This window comes from Nuphar pumila, chromosome 1, assembly GCF_984573655.1.
Source record: "Nuphar pumila chromosome 1, dmNupPumi1.hap1.1, whole genome shotgun sequence".
In the NCBI taxonomy this organism is placed as follows: domain Eukaryota; kingdom Viridiplantae; phylum Streptophyta; class Magnoliopsida; order Nymphaeales; family Nymphaeaceae; genus Nuphar; species Nuphar pumila.
Genome location: NC_143249.1, coordinates 49,934,483 through 49,952,422, shown reverse-complemented (window position 1 = coordinate 49,952,422; position 17,940 = coordinate 49,934,483). Strand labels below are relative to the sequence as shown.

General features: G+C 40.6%; 1 long non-coding RNA gene across 1 annotated transcript in view; it reads left to right on the top strand.

Moving 5' to 3' along the window:
- Window positions 1-1,980: 1,980 nt before the first annotated feature.
- Window positions 1,981-17,940, top strand: part of LOC149848906 (uncharacterized) — a 31,555-nt gene continuing 15,595 nt past the window's right edge. Inside the window, exon 1 of the long non-coding RNA XR_016433174.1 lies at window positions 1,981-2,253. This is a non-coding gene — a long non-coding RNA (uncharacterized LOC149848906). The remainder of the gene's footprint in view (window positions 2,254-17,940) is intronic.

Below are 17,940 nucleotides of genomic sequence, written 5' to 3'. Positions count from 1 at the left end.
ACTTCCTCCTCCTGCTTCTTCCTTTCTCTTTCCTTTTCTTCCTCATCCTCTTCCTTCCGCCGCCTTTCCATCTCCTCCAATTCTTGTTTCCTTCTTTCCTGCACTTCCTCCTCCTTCTTCTTTCTTTCTCTTTTCTGTACTTTCTCCTGCTTCTTCCTTTCCCTTTCCTTTTCTTCTTCCTCTTTCTCATTCTGTTGCCTTTCATTTTTTTCCTCATTCTCCTTCTCTTGCATTTGCATTTCCTTAGCTTCCTCAAACTCCTTCTCCCTCCTTCGCCTTTTATTTTCTTTCTCATACTGAGGAATATTTTGTTCCTTCTCTTCCTCCTCCTTATTCATTTGCCTTCGCCTCTCCTCCGCATCCTTCAGTAGCCTTGCCTTGTTTCGCATTGCTCTACGCTCCAAGTCTCTCCTCTCACATGCCGCCTTAGTCTCCTTCACTATATTGCTAAAATACATTTCCCACTCCTCTACATTCTTCTTCTTCCTTTCCATCTGCTCTGCGTTAATCCTCCGCCTTCTATTTATATTCTCATCAATATTTCTTTGCTTTGCCTTTTCTTCGTCATCCTTGTTCTGCATCTTTCGTTCTTCAGAGTTCTTCCTTTGGTCCGCAATCTCGATATCTGATGGATAATCCTCCGCATAATACGATTCCAAGGCTTTTTTCCCTGTCTTCATCGTTCTCAATCTTAAGTATATTTTGGTATCTTTCAAAAACCTTAGATAGATGGGACTGACAGATCACTTCTCTAATAGATAACCCATAGAACGACGGGGTATCTCTAATCTGATGAGGCGCAGACATTGCTAACCTGCACAACACATTACACGATCATCATGATTAAAAATTATTGGAATATTTGGGTTCATAAGTACACATCGTTGTAAGATTTATCAATCTTACAAATCGTTGTATAAGAAGCAATCTTCAGATTGAAGAAAGAAACCTTACATGAAACTCACCAAAACGATGGAATTTTGGATATTCCAACTGTAGAGTAAGCAACAGTAACAACTAATACGCAATAGAAGGTGGCAACGATGTTGCGACTGCACGTAAGACGGAAACCGATGCTCTGTAACAAAGGAAAGGATGCTTCGGCGACAACAGATGAAAGCAGAGTATGCTCCGGTAGAGTTTTCTGCTTAGAGCGAGAATGAATTGTTTTGAACTATTTAAATCCTACAACATAAGGCTTGCTACATATGCAAACTTTGCGGAACATTTTGGCGTGATAACAATGGAGGGCAGTTTTGTCCTTTTCACGAACCGACGATTCAGTTTTCTAGAAAAATGTCATTTATGTCTGTTCGAGGAAGAGAAAGCGAATGGCGGTAAAGAGTACTTAAGTCTTTGTTATGGTACCAAATTACGATGCAATATGATGCGGACACACATGGGGATACATGTCGGTCTGCATCTTATAAGTGGCGCTATTTGGAACCCCCGAACATGAGATCTCAGTACCGGCCCTGTTAGGGGGGACATATAACCTGCTTTGTCGTTTGCTTGAAAAATGCGGTTGCCATTTTCATCTCCCCAAAAAATCCTCCACAAGTGAAAAAATATCTCACGAGCAAGCGGTTGTCCATCTTCAGTATGTAACCTGCTGCTAAAGTATCTCTTTCCTAATCTCTTCGTCCTCTTGGGGCCTACCCATGACATGATTTACACGAACATGGTGGAATCAATAAGTTTTGCTATCAGTTACTGACCCTTGAGCGAATGGAGGCAAGCGGGCTCAACGATTGGGAAGAGGTCTCACGAACGCCACTATTTGCCTCTTCAGCTTCGTCTCCTCAGCCGCAGCCGCAGAGGCAGGCACCATCATTTGGCGAAGACGACGACGGCTGCTCCATCTTCCCCCCCAGCGACCACGAAGACCTTCCCATAATTGTTCTGCATCCGCACCACCAGCCACAGATGGAGTGTCGGGACTCGGGAGAGGATAGTTCGGGCGATCCTCGATCTCCCCTCCAACGAGCGAGAACAGGACTCAGCTGGGCCAGGAAGGTGTTGGCCATGGCGTTGCGTGCGCTGTGGTGTAAGGTTGATAAGGGATTCTATTCGACTTCATTTTGGTGGTCGCGGCGCTATCGCGTTCCCATGATGCCTTCCATCGTCGTCACCGGCTCGACCTTGGGGATGCTGGGATTGCTGCTGCTTATCGTCCTTCGATATCGTCGTCGATCGCGAAACGCATGGCAACGCAACGCCATCCTCCTCCTTCGGATTAAGGAGAAAGACCAGGTTCGTCTGTTATATCGTGTCTATTGCTCTTGGCCTCTATGATTCTTGTAACTGAGATTTTGATGATTACAGAACTTGATTAATTGATGACAGAGACTCCCCCAACTCACATTTCACTTAGATATGTCTCAGATTTTACTTCATAAAATAACTTGGTAATCAGCAATCCCTGTTCTTCTATTAGGATATCACCAACTCGTTGCCCACATCATTGGTTCTTCAAGCTCAAGAGCTCAACATCATTATATGCCGAATTCGATAGGGCAAAACTTTTCCCGTCATTTAGACCATATACGCCTGAGAAAAAGGTAGAATGGTGGCGAGAGTAGCCAACGAGAAACAATAGAAGAAGAAAAATGAGTGAGTTCAAAAGCCGCCTCACTTCTCCTAGAAGATCTGGGCCAGGATAGTTCGTTTCCTACAGTATCTGCTTGAATTTTCATGTGAAATTCATGCTTAAAGTGGACCTTTTTAGAGGGTTTTCAATTCAGTAAGATGGGGTTTCCTATCGCCAATTGAATGGTTTTTAAAGGGCTGGACGAGAAGTGGATGGTTGGTACTGGGGGTCTTCTCCTCAGAATTGACTGGGGTGTCCATTAATGGATCTAACAATCACTTTCCCAATGAAGAGAAATCTGAAACCAAGACGCCCCCCTGTCAGCTCTCTTATTCAATACTATGCTTGCAAGGCTTTCGGCTAAAAAATGAAGGTGGTGGTGGAGATAGACTTCATAAAAAGTATCATATTACCAGATATGGCTCCCTGGCTTAATCCATCTGCTTTTCTAGACGATATGTTCATGTTCGGGAAAACTGGGTTTTGATCAAAGGGAAAATGTAGCTGATCCTCAATTGCTTTGCACTAGCTTTTGGCCTGAAAATAAGTGAAAGCAAATGTGAATTGGTAGTTTTAAGATGTAGAGATAGTACCGAATGCATGGGCTGCTGTCATCTTTTGATGCAACCTGGGATCTCTGTCCATGAAGTGCCCAAGTATGAAACCTTCCATATGGGGTTCAACTAGAGAGCCACTATAAGTATCGGCGGGAGATAAGAGTTGGCAAGAAATTATAGTAATAGTCGTGGGATTGCAGATCTCTGTCCGTAGCAGATGGAATAATCCCCATAAAACATTTTCTGATTGGCATCCTATCTTATCCACTTTTTCTTTATCCTAATGAAAGATGAATAAGATCTTTTCCACTTTTCTCATGAAAGACATGGATAATGGGAAGAAAATACATCTGGTTGATTGGCATAAGGCAACAATACTTACTGAGTTGGATGTTCTAGGTATGAGAAGACTCTGCATTTTGGACAAAGATCTGACAATTAAATGGGGTTGTATGTCATTAAAAGAAATGGTGGGAGTCGATGTTAAAAGATAAATGTGGGATTAATAGGTAATCCTTGGCCTAGTGCAAATTCAGTCAACCTAGTAAGAAACCAAGGGATCTCAGTTACAAATAGCTGGCTGGTTAGTTGTTTATGTGGGGACATTACCCTAAGAAGATGCCTTATAGAGGAAGAATTTGAGGATCAAGTGGTGCTAAGCCTAGAACTTATGGGCCAAATAATCAGTGATTGTGAGTATTTTATTCTATGGAGGTGATTACAATCAAGCTCATTCTCAATTAAGTCCCATAATCAATCTTTATTAGAGTTTTTGGCTGTGCCTTTCCCCCAAAAAAGATAAATTTGGGCCCCTATCCTAACACTAGAGCAGCAGTTTTTGCTTGGATGTATCATATATCCCACCAAAGGAGGATCTCATATAGAAGAAAACTACTTGTAAACACCCCAAATTTTCCTCACTCATTCTCAAACAATCCTCCTCAGGCAATGCCAACCCTGTCAGGTCAGTGTAGGAGTCAAACCCCGAGTCAGTTTCAGAAAATCACCATTTTACCCATTTTCATTAGGAAAATTATCATTTTACCCCTAGGTCATCCCGGACCCCAGTCAGTCGGAGTCAACCAAGCTCATTGGTCAGTTCAAGACAGTTAGAATATCAGTCATCTCAAGCTCATCTGAGCTCACAATGAACAGACCATTTTCATTTCTGACCATTCCTGCCAAAATGGGATCATTTCTTCAAAAATGAGCTCATTTCTCACTTGAATCCAAGCCAATTGTCTCTAAGTCAGTCATTCATAGTCAGTCATGTTCCCCAGAGTCTAACTTGAGCTCACCAGGAGTTCAAGTGCTCCAGTTTCAGTTCAAAACCATTTCCAAGTGTCTAGGAGCCCATTTTAGTCCATTTTAGCTCTTTCAGCTGAAATTGAGCTGAGTTCAGTCAATTGAGCTAGTGTTCAAGCTTTGATTTTAGTTCATATCAGTATTACTGACCTTTGTTGTAGCTCAAACCCAGTTCAGGTTCGTAATTCACTTCACTCTAGTGATCATTCCGTACCATTTCTCTAAAAATGGCAGCTTTTCTTGAAAATTCAGTCGGAAATGTCAGTTGAGTCAGTGCCTGGTCTGTTCATTTGAGTTCTGAAACTCTAAAACCCAGCTCAATCCAGCTCACTTCAGTTCAATCCAGCTCGAACCCCAATTTTCAATGTCACTCTAACCCAGTAGAGTCCCGAAAACCATTTCTTGAGCTATTTTGCAAATTTTATCAATTTTAATGCTTTTTAAACTGGTACAAGTGTCAATCGGGGTCTGACATCCAAAATTCTTCATTCAGAGTTAGCATTTCGCATAGCATTTCATGTCATTTCTCATCATTTCATATCATTTCTCAGCATTTCATAACATTTCATCACATTTCATTCCATTTTCGAAGTCCAGAACTCCAGTTTTATAATTTTCAATCCAGATCGAGTTTTAAAAGCTTTTAGAAATCAATTTGAAACCCTGGGTTTCCAAAATTAACATTTTTACCCCCAGGAGTCTAAATTTGGAAATATTTTCTCACAAGAAAAATAATCTGGATTTCTTTCAAAATCAAATTTTCAAATTCTACATTGGATTTGCTTCGCAATGGGGTATTGAACTTCAAAATCCGAGCTTGTTTCAAAAACTGCCAAAAATAGCTCGTTTCGGTTGGAAGCATTTTCTCGAGAAAAACAATCTGGATTTCTTTCAAAATTACATTTTTAAATTCTACTCTGGATTTGTTTCGCAATGGGGTATTGAACTTCAAAATCCGAGCTCGTTTAAAAAACTACCAAAAATAGCTTGTTTCGTCTAGAAACTTTCTAAAAAGACTATTTTACCCCTCTAATCGTCAAAATGAATTTCAAATGTGGAATTTGGACCCGCTCTGAGATGGCCCATCCATTTGCATTTTCTTGTTTTAATTTATAAGAAAAGAAAAAAAATTATCTTTTTCTTTATTTTTTGTTGTTTATTTTATTTTATTTTATTTATTTATTTATTTTATTATATTATTCTTCCTAAGGTGGGACCCACAAGGGGGTCACCCAAACCTCCAACCCATTTTCTTTCTTTCTTCCTCCATTTTCTTTTTATTTTATTTTATTATTTTTCCTTTTTTTTTTCTTTTTCTTTCTTTCTTTTTTTTTTCTCCTCTTTCTTTCCTCTCCCAGCCATTCACGTGTACCCCTATCCAGCTTCTTCTTCTTCTTTTCCTATTTCCTTCCCTTTTCTTTCCTTTTCCTTCTTCCTTCTCTTTCCTTTCTTCCCTTCCTTTTCTTTCCTTCTTTCTTTCCCTCCTTTCTTTCTTTCCCTTCTCCATTGTCCAGCCACTATATGGCTTCTTCACTTGCCTATTCCCAAAAAAGGACGTATTCTCCAGCCCTCACCTTCTCTCCCCTCTCACTAAAGTCATTCCCTATTGAAAACTTAGGAAAATTTTCATTTTTTCCTAAGTCTTCAACCCAAGAAGCAACCAAGAAGGAGTTCACGCCAGCCTCTTCTCCCCTTGTCATCCGCTTCAACACTGCAGCCACCATCTTCGCCTTCAACAAACGTCTGCAGCAACTGACTCCAAGTAGTTACCTGCTGCTGCCCATCCAACGCTTTCATTGCAGCCCCTTCCATTGCTGCACTGTAGCAACAGGTCCAGCTTCCCCTTGCACAACTGCAGCCACTTTGACAGCAACTTCCCCCTTTGTGTAACAGCCATTACCACTAGAATCAGCTACCTTTGTTACAGCAGCCACCTCCACAACAGCATAGCAGCTCCAGAGCTCCTTCCACAACTTCAACAGCCACCTCTTCTACACAGCAACCTTCATCACCACCAATAGAAGCTGCACTTTCACCTTCCTTTAGCCGGTGGAACCTCCTTCTGCTTTGCTCCAGCCATCTACAACAAGTCTTCTCCAGCTGCAACCTTCTTCAGCCACCATAGCAATTGGTACCATCTCTTCCAAGCCTCCGCCTTGCTGCAAGCTTCAACCACCTTCAGCTGGCACTACAGCCACAACCAACAGTCGATCTCAGCAGCCTCAAAGATCCTCCAACATCCATTGGTACAACACCACTATCACTTGCGCCAACTCCTCTTGCCGCCGACCCAAGGTAAGCCTATGGTTCTCTTCTACTATACTGATTCTCTTTGAAAAAAAAAAAACATTATTGTTATTCTTTTAGAATGATAGATCCGATGTAAAATCCAGTTTAGAGTTGGGTTGGTATTGTTGGGAAATTCTCTATTGTTCATGTTGAAGCCATGAAGAGGAAGGGATTCGTCCAATGAATGGATCGGACTTCCTTCCTCATTTCAAAGGCTAACATCGAAATGGCTCATGACCCCCTAATTTTTTTTCATGTTTTATTACTACCATCATATAGATTCCATGTCTCTCTTTTACTTAGAGTTATATCTTAGTTTCATAGTCATATTGTTCATGTAGTTTAGTTTTATTAATGTCTAATGGTCAGTTATAGGTTTTTTTTTTTTTTTTTGTATGTGCCTAATATCATTGTCATTACATGTATGAATTTTCGTCTATAAATTTTGAAATTTTTGTGGTAATCATTTTCGTTTGTTTTTAATATTCTGCCGAAAATTTTATTCAATTCGGGTTTCGGAACCCTTCTAAACCAACCAAACCCTAAATCGGGTTTTCTGTCTCTCTGAGATTTCAATTTCTGATTTAGCAGAAAAGAACCTTCAAAATCACCCATGTGGGAGATTCAAATCATCCTTAAAAAATCACAGTGTATTCATAATCGAATCTACTGATGATCTGGAAATTTTGAAGTTTTTCCAGTTAGTTTTGTCCTCTGTCAAAAATCAGATTTCCCAGCCGCCTGGGAAAATCTTGATTTTCCTTCGTCAGGGTATAGACAGACCCTAATGCACCGACTCCTCCAAATATGTAGGCCGTCTGCAAAAACTTTAAACATGAAAGTTGTTCCTAACATGATTTCCTGTCATTTCCCAAAATTTGGGAATTTTTGGATCTGTTTCATTATTTTTTCCGGATTTTCTCTTTCTGTCTAACCGATTCCAATGTCCAGAAATTCCAGAGATTTTGGTCTCTGATAACAGTGTGGTCTTTTCCAAACCGTAACCCGAATCCCAATAGTGTCAAAATATCAAATATTCCTATGTTTGTCAGGGAAATTTTCCCATAATTTCAGCCATTTTCCCATCTGTCTGCTATTTTTACCACATTTTCTACCGAAACCTGTCTGTTTCCTTCATTTACTAGAGTCGCCGGATTCCGATCCGATTTGCCGGAGTGGTACAGCTCCGACCATAGGTCAAAAACAGAAAGTATAAAAGGCAAAAATCCTTGCCTTACTGTCCTCTGTCATCCCATAAAATTTGGGAAATTTTTATGGAAGTTTGATATCCTAAATCCCCTTTAGAATCAATATTTTAGGCAAAAATCACAAAATTTAGGGTTTTTATTTGAATTTCCATATTTAAAAATACAAAAAAAATTAGATTTTCGAGATCCATTATGTTTCTAGGGTTATTTTAGGTGTCCATGCCAAATTTGGTTTAATTCCAAGTTCATTTGCTCCATGTGTTAGTTTATCTTTAAATTCAGAAGCGAAAATCAAGTTAAATTCGATATTTTATGATATTTTCGCCATGTTAGGGTTTGTCTCATGTACATAAGCATGTAGAATCATATTAGGGTTAATTTTAATCTCATTTGCATTTCATATTTTTCAATTTTGCAAAATTTATTTCAGAAAACCCTGGTTTCAAGGCCATAGTCTTGTTATCAGGGGTATTTTGGTCATTTTGACCTAAATTTCGAAAGTTCAATTTCTAATTCTCCAAAATTTCATGCATATTATCATATTTTATCATATTATGTTTGATTTATTTCATTTGATTTTCAAAATTCCAAAATTTACAAAAAATTCTTTCATAAAACCCTGATTTCAAGGTCATCAGGGGTATTTTGGTCATTTTGACCCCAATTTCGAATTTTCAAGTTTATTTTCGAAATTTATTCATTATTCATCATGTTTATATCAAAGGGGGTATGATTTTGGGTTTATATCTGAATAATATCCGATAATTTCCCATATTTTCGGATAAATTCAGAAAAACCTACATTTTTGTGCTAACCTTGTTTTCTAGTTTTGCAGGAACATTCAAGAAGAAGACTTAGATTTTTTTTTTATTTCAATTCAATGTAATCTCAAATGTAATAATTTGGAATAAGAGTTACTTTTCTGCTTAGAATAGGGCTGCATTGCATATAGTTTAATTTATGCAAATTTCGATATTTGATGTATGATTCATGTGCATTTATTTCAAATCCACTATGGTTTACACGAATGGCACGTGCACAAGCTTTTATGGAGTTTATAAACTCGGTGGGATTCGTATTTATGGCCATAGTCAGAATACGAAGAAAACCAAGATTTATGATCTTCGTATTAGCCACATTCAGCCTACACACTTAGGCTAGCTTCAAAATGCACTGCATTTTTCAAAGTTTTAAAAGGATTTTCCAATTCCTCAATGAAATTCCCTTTTCAAATTCATTCATTCATATCATTCAAATTGCATTATTTTGAAACTCATTTTCCAATTTCAATTTCAGAAAATTCAATTTTCTCAAGAATTTCCAAGTCTTTCTCAGGATCTGATTTTCTCAAAATCCTAAGTTTTCAAATGACATTTCAAAGCATTTCCCAAGTTCAAATCAAGATTTTCCTATGTTTTCAAATTCTCAAATTTCAAAATCCCAAGTTTTCAGAAATCGATTTTCTCATATTTTCCAGTTTTCCTGAGAATTCATTTTCCATTTCAAAAGTCATTTTCCAATAAATTTCTTAGATTTTCTCAAGATTCTCAAATCCATTTTCTCATAAAAGCAATTCCAAGTTTCCAATCTCAAAACCAATTTTCTCAGTTTTTCAAGCTTTCCTGAGAAATCACTTTTCAATGCAAATTTTTGATTTCCAATGAAATTCAATGATTTTCCCAAAAACTCCAATTTCAAGCACTTTTCCAATCATTTTTCCAAATGCATTTCAATTTTCCAAAGCAAACATCATAGTTTCTCAAACTTGCATTTTTTAAAAATTTCATAGCACAAGCCTGATTCTTTGTGCATTCTAGGAAAAATAGAGAATAATTTAGCTATTTGAGTCAAATTAAAGCACGTAATTGATCCTTGGTTCAATTACCCCTGGTAAAGGCGCCAGGAACGGTTGAACCTCGTACCGACAGGCGGATCCCATTCCACGGAATTTTCCCGTAAATTTTAAAAACGGAGGCGAGTAAATTTTCAAAATCATTTTCAAAACTTTGGTCGAGTTTGACTCGCAAATTCGTTTCTCTCTCGCAAGGGAGGGGAAAAATTTTGCGATGATAACAGGTTTGGCGACCGTGATGGGACCTGTCTTCGTCTGATCAATTATGTGCTTTGACTTAGCTCAATTATCAAAATCATGCTCTTTGAACTGTCAGCTTTTAATTTTTGATATCATGTGAACCTAGGAGCCTAGACTTGAACCCAGCTGACATGGATTGCATGTAGACTAGGCATGGTTTGATAGGACCATATTGAGGAGAATTATGCATGCTCACTTAGACTTAGGTCTGAAATACAACACTCCTCAATCTAGGACTTGTATGAAAACAATGTTTGCTTCTTCAAAAAATTTCAAAATTCTATCTCTTTAGGACTTAGAGCCCTCTGTTTGCCTGCATGTGATCATATTTCAAAAACCACCCCACCTATGTCTACCCGGTCTTCACGTTGCTGGGCTCTCTTCCAGAACCATAGTTCGGGACAGAGCCTCACAACTGGGCCACTTATTTGGGCTAACGCCCCCCTGCCACGTACCAAGGGCCATAGTCCAACGTATATCGGCAGGCGCTTAAGGATGTTGGGAAAACACAAGCCTAGACCCGGAGATGAGTTTTATGCCACGTACATCGAGCCTCGGCTCGAGTATATCGGCATAGCATGATTGGACACAGTTGATCTGAGCCTAGAGTCAGGATTAGGGTCCTAAAGCTCTTTCAAAATCAATGCATTTAGAGTTGGCTTCTTAGGGATTGTTGTATGTGCATAATTGTTTGTAATTGAATGTATGATATTCATTTTCGCCTTATTTTTTTAGTTTTTCCAAAATACCGAACAATTTTCCAAAATACCTCATTTTTCATCTTTTATGAAATATCTCATTTTTCTCAAAAACCCTGGGCAATTTTTCCAAATCATCCACCTTTTCTTCAAAACTTCAGGAGATTTTCCATTCTTTCGTTCCTCTGGACTTCGAATTTCCAGCTTTCATTTTATCCTGCCTGCAATTTTCAAATTTCTTGTATTTTTCCAAAGTCTAATTTTAGTCTTCTTGTCTTTCAGTCCAATGGCATCCAGTCAGCTCGATTCTGTTTTTCCTGAGGGTCACATCTCCTATGAGGTGCGACAAAGTCTTCCTGAGCATCGATCTCTTAGCACCGGACCCTTCTTTCCCCGGTGGTACTATGTCTGGTTCAAAAATTTCTCTCGTATGTTTCCGGACCACTTGAGCGATTGTGGGTTGGAATTGGCATCTGCAGTGGGAAAGTTGACAGTCAACGGCAATCTGATTCATGCACTGGCAGAGCGGTGGAATCCGCGCACTTGCACGTTCTGGTTCCCGTGGGGCGAGATGACACTACTGATGGATGAATTTTCAGAGATTATGGGACTGCCTGAGCCAGCCGGTCAGCCTGGAGATCCGTTAGAGCAGCAGTTTCTGATCAATGTCAAGGGTCTGGACCCCAAAGATGCCGTAGCTCGCATGACAGGGCGCAAGTCTTGGCCACTGATTGAAGAAAATGGGAATGAGTACGTGAGTCTGATCGAGATCTACCGACAGTATGGAGAATTCGCAGAAGTCAGCTCGTTGTCCAGGACAGCTCGAGAGAGAATTCAGCATGCGATGGTTTTGTGTACTATGGGACTTGCTTTCTTTCCAGATGGACAAAATTATGTGGATGTCAGAATAGTTCAACTTTTGAGAAGATGGGGAAGTCGACAGACCAGCCGTCTCTCGATAGCCATGGCCGCGCTTGCTTTTCTATACAGAGGACTGACCCGCTTCACACTTGGAGAGTCCATCTTAGTCGAGGGATGTACTTATGCTCTTCAATCTTGGTTCCTTCAGCATGTACCGACCAGAGCTAGTTCATTCAGATACAACGGCAAGGAGCTCCTTCCAGTTGCGCGGTACCGATTCCTGATCGACTATCTGCAGGAAGAAGAAGTGGTGTGGGACTATTTTGATCGAGAATTATCGCCTCCCAGATATACCTATGCATATGGCAAGAGATTCAAGTTGCTTGGTCCATTCTTCTGTGCTTACTATCATCCGGAGCGGTGTGTTCGACAGTTTTCTCAGAGACAAAAGCACATAGAGATGCGGCTGCTATCAGGAGTCGTGCCAGAGTTCGACCTTACATCAGCACAGTGGTCCGGAGCATACCATTCTGCCAGATATGGCTGGGACTCTTTTGTTACTCTTCCGCTTTTTCCTGGTCCTCGTGTCTCTGCTAGTTATAAAGAGTGGTGGCAAATTGTCTGTCCGCCCCCTCTTTCTCAAGTTTATTATTGATGCAATCATATTTTCTTTCAATAAATAAAAATCTTGCAAATTCTTCAATTCTTGGTTTGACGACCTCGCCTAGGTAACAAGGCTTAATTTTCAATTGTTTATTTTCTTTGCAAAGGAATGACAACGCAATTGTCGTAATTCCAGCGACGACTCAATCCCTAGTAATGGGATATTCTTTCAAATTGTCTACCAAAATTCTCAGCGAATATTTTCTTCTAATCAAAATCTCTCTCAAAAGCCTAACCATCGATTTTGCTCTGCAGAGAGCATTCGTGACAGTCAATGGTTCAAACAAGGTCAGGGAAGAAGACTGCACCAGTCGAGGGAATCGCATATTCGACAGCTTCAGACGAAGAAATGGATTCCCCGCGCTCAGGCAAAAATCAGGGGCAACAGGTTGAGGATGACATTGATCCTCAAATGTATGCCATGTTTAAGAAGATGATGACTAAGATGCTGGCAGAACAAGCTGAAGCCAGTACAGAGAAAGCACAGGTGAAGCAAAAGACAAAAGGCCGGGCAGTCAAGAAAGCCTTGAAGATATCCAAGAAGCCTGCCCAGCATGTTGATGCAACTGATGAAGAGGAATCAGTGGAAGATTCAGATGAAGAGTTTGAGACCCATCGGGCATTCCGCAAGTCTACCCAGGGGCAGGGGTCAGCCCACAAATTCAAAGAACAGTCTGTCAATGACTCTGACCAGCCGCAGTTCAAAGATGTGGTCAGAATGCTTCGAGACCTGCAGGCCCGCGACAAGGGCAAGAAAGTCTTCACCAGTGAAGACTTCTATGATGGTTTGGATGGGGACGACAATCTCGAGAATCTCCCCAGAAAGTTTATCAAATTCGATGGTTCTGGCGATCCTAAAGCTCATCTCGCCATGTTCTTCGCTGAATGCTCCAGATTCAAGCGAGACAACCGTGCACTTTTCCTATGTTTCCCTCGCAGTCTGGAGGGAACCGCAGCTAAATGGTACTCGGAGCATGTAAATCCAATTGAGTTGAAAGAATTTGACAAAGTGGTAAACATGTTCATTGAGCGATTTCTCTTCAATGCTGAGGCACTTCCCACCCTCAGCCATCTTTGCGGCCTTAAACAGAGAGAAAATGAGAAGGCCAGAGATTTTATCCACCGATGGAGGTCAGCTTGCAACAAGATGAGGGACCCCATATCAGAGGGACATGCTTTGTCCCTAATTCTGAGTAACTTCTCACAGCCTCTAAGAGGTCTCATCTCTACTGCACCATCAAGGACATTCATTGAACTGACAGAGCGAGCCGAATGACTCGAGTTGAGTATGGAAAATGGTTTCTATGAAGGTTTCACCTTTACTAAGAACAACGGCCAAACTGAGCAGAAGAAGAAGACTCACTTCACTAATTCTGTCAGAAATAATAATTGGAAACACCGTAAGGGGCAGAACAAAGATTTCTGTTATGGGGTAGGAAGTTCCAACAAGAACGATCAAAAAGGCAAGTCAGTCCCTCAATTCAATAAGCCACTTCAATTAGAACAGGGACCGAAGCCCCGAGAAAAAGTAAAGCATGAAGGGTGGAGTTATGACAGGAAATTCACTCCACTAGACCAATCCCTCGAGACTGTGCTCGAGTATATGTTGACCAAGGAGATGGTCAAACTGCCTAGGTTGGTTGATCCCCCTATTCCCATGGGGAAATTCAAAGATCAATTTTGTAAATTTCACAGAACAGTGGGGCACAATACTGAGAACTGCTTCGTTCTCAAGAATATTGTTCAGGATCTCATCGACAAGAATCTTCTGGTAGAGGGTGCCGAAGATGAAAATATGGATATTCTAAAGAAACCCTTTCCCCATCATTCTACGGCGGTCGTCTCTGAACAGCCTTTTCAGCCGCAGGAGCATATTAGGCCATGCTCTAAAAGGGATATGCAAGTCCAACATCAGGTCCTTGTGCTGCAGCAGGCTCAGTCCAAAGCTCAGAAAATGGATCTCATTGCAGCTTTTGGTAAAATGAAAGTATCTGATAAACCCGCTGGGGTATCTCCTGAGGTGGCTAAAAGAATGCCATGGCTCCCCAAGCACTTTATTAAGCCCGCTCCGGAGAAAGGTGAGACATCGGCACCAAAGCCGATTACTGCATTATCCCATGTCTCAATCTTGGATTTAGCCCAAGCTTCCGCCAAGCACCAGCAAGTGTTGAATGATCTGTTGCGGAAAATCAAAGTGAAACCGAGCATAACTCCTGAAGACATGGCCCAGATAGTCAATCAGGCCATGATAAATGCTCCAATCACTTTCTCAGATGAAGATCTTTCTAAGCCGCATGTGTTTCACAACAACGCTTTGTATGTTGTGATTCGAGCCAGAGGAATGACTGTTCCTCATGTGCTGATAGATGGAGGCAGCAACCTCAATATATGCCCAGAAATGACAGCCAAAGCTTTGGGCATTAGAGAAGAGCAATATACCCCGGACCCGATCACCATCTACGGGTTTGATAATCATGGCCAAACAGCTAAAGGGAAAATTTTCTTGGAAATTTTCATTGACTACTCGGTCCACTCTGTCCTCTTTCATGTGGTCAATGTACCCCCAACGTATAATCTGTTGTTGGGACGACCGTGGATTCACAACACGAACGCGGTGCCGTCTACTTTGCATCAGTGTGTCAAGTGGTCAAAAGGTGGAATGATCACAACAGTCTTGGGCGAGGATCCGGAGAAGAGGCTTGCACAACCTATGGTTCCTAGGCCCACTTTCACTACTGATATCCCTAGCATTAGGGGCATTGATGAGGTCAGCTTTGAAGAAAATTCGGGAATACTGCAGACGGCTGAACAACCAGCACATACAGTGGCCATGACTCGATGGAGAGGCCCACAGTTTTTCAAAATTGGAGGACGAATTGACTATAGTACATTCAAAGATCATCCACTGTTCTCCCAATTTATGAAGGCCAAAAAGGGATTCGATCTGTTAGTAAAGCATGGTTATCAGCCTTTTCAAGGCCTGGGAAAAAATGGGAATGGTCGTCTCGAGCCAGTAATTCCTCAGCACTATCCTCAGAGAGCCGGATTGGGCTTTAGTGGCAGAAGATCTCAGAAGGGCACTATCTTTATCAAAGGGACGCACTAAGGGCATCTGCTTGTCTTTCATTTCTATTCTTTTGTTTTCACATTTAGGATGATATCCCGTTTCATTTCAATCATTGTCCTCAATTCAATCTTTTAATAAAGTTGCAAATTTCCTTTGTCTATCTGGATGCCATTTGTCTCTTTACTTCTCGTTATCAAATCTTTGAAAATTTGCCATTATTCTTCTCTTTTATCTTTCAAATTATTTTCTTAACAAAAGTAATTTGTTTTATGATAGGAGATTTTCCTGAATCGATTTATTCTCCAATTTTCAGAATGTCTTCCCAATCTATCAAGAAGCTCGTTCTTAATCCAGAGGCCTTTTCAAAGCCAACAGTGATTCATCAGGTTAAAATAAGAGCAGAATGTAGTCAGATTACAAAGCAGTCAGAAGAACCTGTAGGATTTGATTCAGCTCTTCAAGAATTACCAGAATTTGCAGCAATTCAGAAACAAGATGAGCCATCATTCTTAGTTCAGGATCCGACTGAGGATATCAATATTGGATCAGAAGACGATCCTAAAATTCTCAAGATTGGCAGCAGTTTGAGCCCGGAAGAGAAAGAAAGGCTCACCCGTTTTCTCAAGCAACATGAAGAAGTGTTCGCGTGGACGTATGAGGACATGCCAGGTCTAGATACCAAATTGGTTGAGCATCGTCTCATCCTAAAACCAAATGTCAAGCCGGTTAAGCAGAAACTGAGAAAGATGGATCCTCGAGTGGAACAACAAGTTAAGGAAGGTCTAGAAGACCTACTCAAAGCAGGGTTCATTCGAACCATTGACTATCCAGATTGGCTAGCAAATATTGTTGTTGTTCCCAAGAAAAATGGTAAAGTTCGAATTTGCATCGACTTCAGAGATCTCAATAAAGCGACTCCTAAGGATGATTATCCACTTCCTAATATTGATCTTTTGATTGATAGCACAGCAGGTCACGCTATGTTCTCTTTTATGGATGGATATTCCGGATATAATCAGATCAAGTTGGCCGCTCGTGATCAGTCCAAGACATCTTTCACTACTCCTTGGGGCACTTTTTGTTATACAGTCATGCCATTTGGGCTTAAGAATGCTGGAGCCACTTATCAGCGTGCTATGGCCGTCATTTTCCATGATCAGATGCACAAAATCATGGATGCCTATGTCGATGATATTCTGGTAAAGTCCAAAGAAGAGGAAGATCACATCGAAGCTCTCAATCAAGTTTTCAAGCGGCTCATTATTTACAAGCTAAGACTCAATCCACAAAAATGTGTTTTTGGAGTCGAATCTGGAAAATTGTTAGGCTTTCTAGTCAGCAAAAAGGGGATAGAAGTTGATCCCGCTAAGGCCAAAGCTATCATTGACATGTCTCCCCCGACTAATTTGAAAGAATTGCGTAGCCTTCAGGGACGCATGCAATCAATTCGGCGATTCATATCCAATTTGGCCATGAGATGTGAGCCTTTCAATCATTTGCTCAGGAAAGGAGTGAAATTTGAATGGGGACCAGAGTGTCAGCAATCGTTTGAACGCATCAAGAAATATTTGCTCAATCCTCCTGTTTTAAAGCCGCCAGAATTGGAGAAACCCCTACTACTATATATTTCAGTTAATCAAGTTGCTTGTGGCGGATTCTTGGCGCAATACGAAGAAGGCAGTCTGATAGAGCATGCCATTTACTATGTGAGCAAAACCTTCATTGATTATGAGAAGAAATACTCTCAGATAGAGAAGACATGTCTAGCTCTGGTTTGGATGTGTCAGAAATTGAGACACTATCTGTTGACATCTGAAGTCAAGATCCTATCCAAATTAAATCCTCTCAAGTATATTCTAGAGCAACCCTTCCTCAGTGGATGGATTGCCAAATGGCAGGTTTTATTGATGCAATACGATTTGGAATATGTCTCTCAGCAATCTATCAAGGGCCAAGCAATTGCAGATCAATTAGCAGATTTTCCTTTAGCAGAGGATGTTAAAGTCGAGGATGATTTCCCCGATGAGCGGATCTGCAATATTCAACAATCCCCAATTTGGAATTTATTCTTTGACGGTTCCAAGAATATGGCAGGCATAGGAATCGGGATTCTATTGATCACACCTGAGAAGGAGATGATCCCCTTTTCTCTCAAATTAGATTTTCAGTGCACTCATAATATGGCCGAGTATGAAGCTTTGATACAAGGTCTGAAAATTCTACAAGACTTTAATGTCAAAAGAGTGCATGTTTATGGCGACTCTTTGCTCGTCGTCAATCAAGTCTTAGCTGAATGGCAAGTGAAGGATCAGAAGTTACTTCCTTATCAGAAGATCGTCTCAGCTCTTGTTAGCAATTTCGAAGAATTCCAACTTTTCCATGTCAAGAGAGACTTCAATCAAATTGCAGACAGTTTAGCCAATCTGGGATCCATCATGTCTTTCAAGAACGAAGAATCTTGTCGCTCCTTTGAAATTGGCAGACTTGATCAACCTGCTTTCGTCTCAGTAGAGCAGATAAACCAGGCTGAGCAAAAGAAGAAGCCTTGGTATCATGATATCAAGAATTTCATTAAAACTGGCGAATTTCCTCCCAAATTATCAAAGAGAG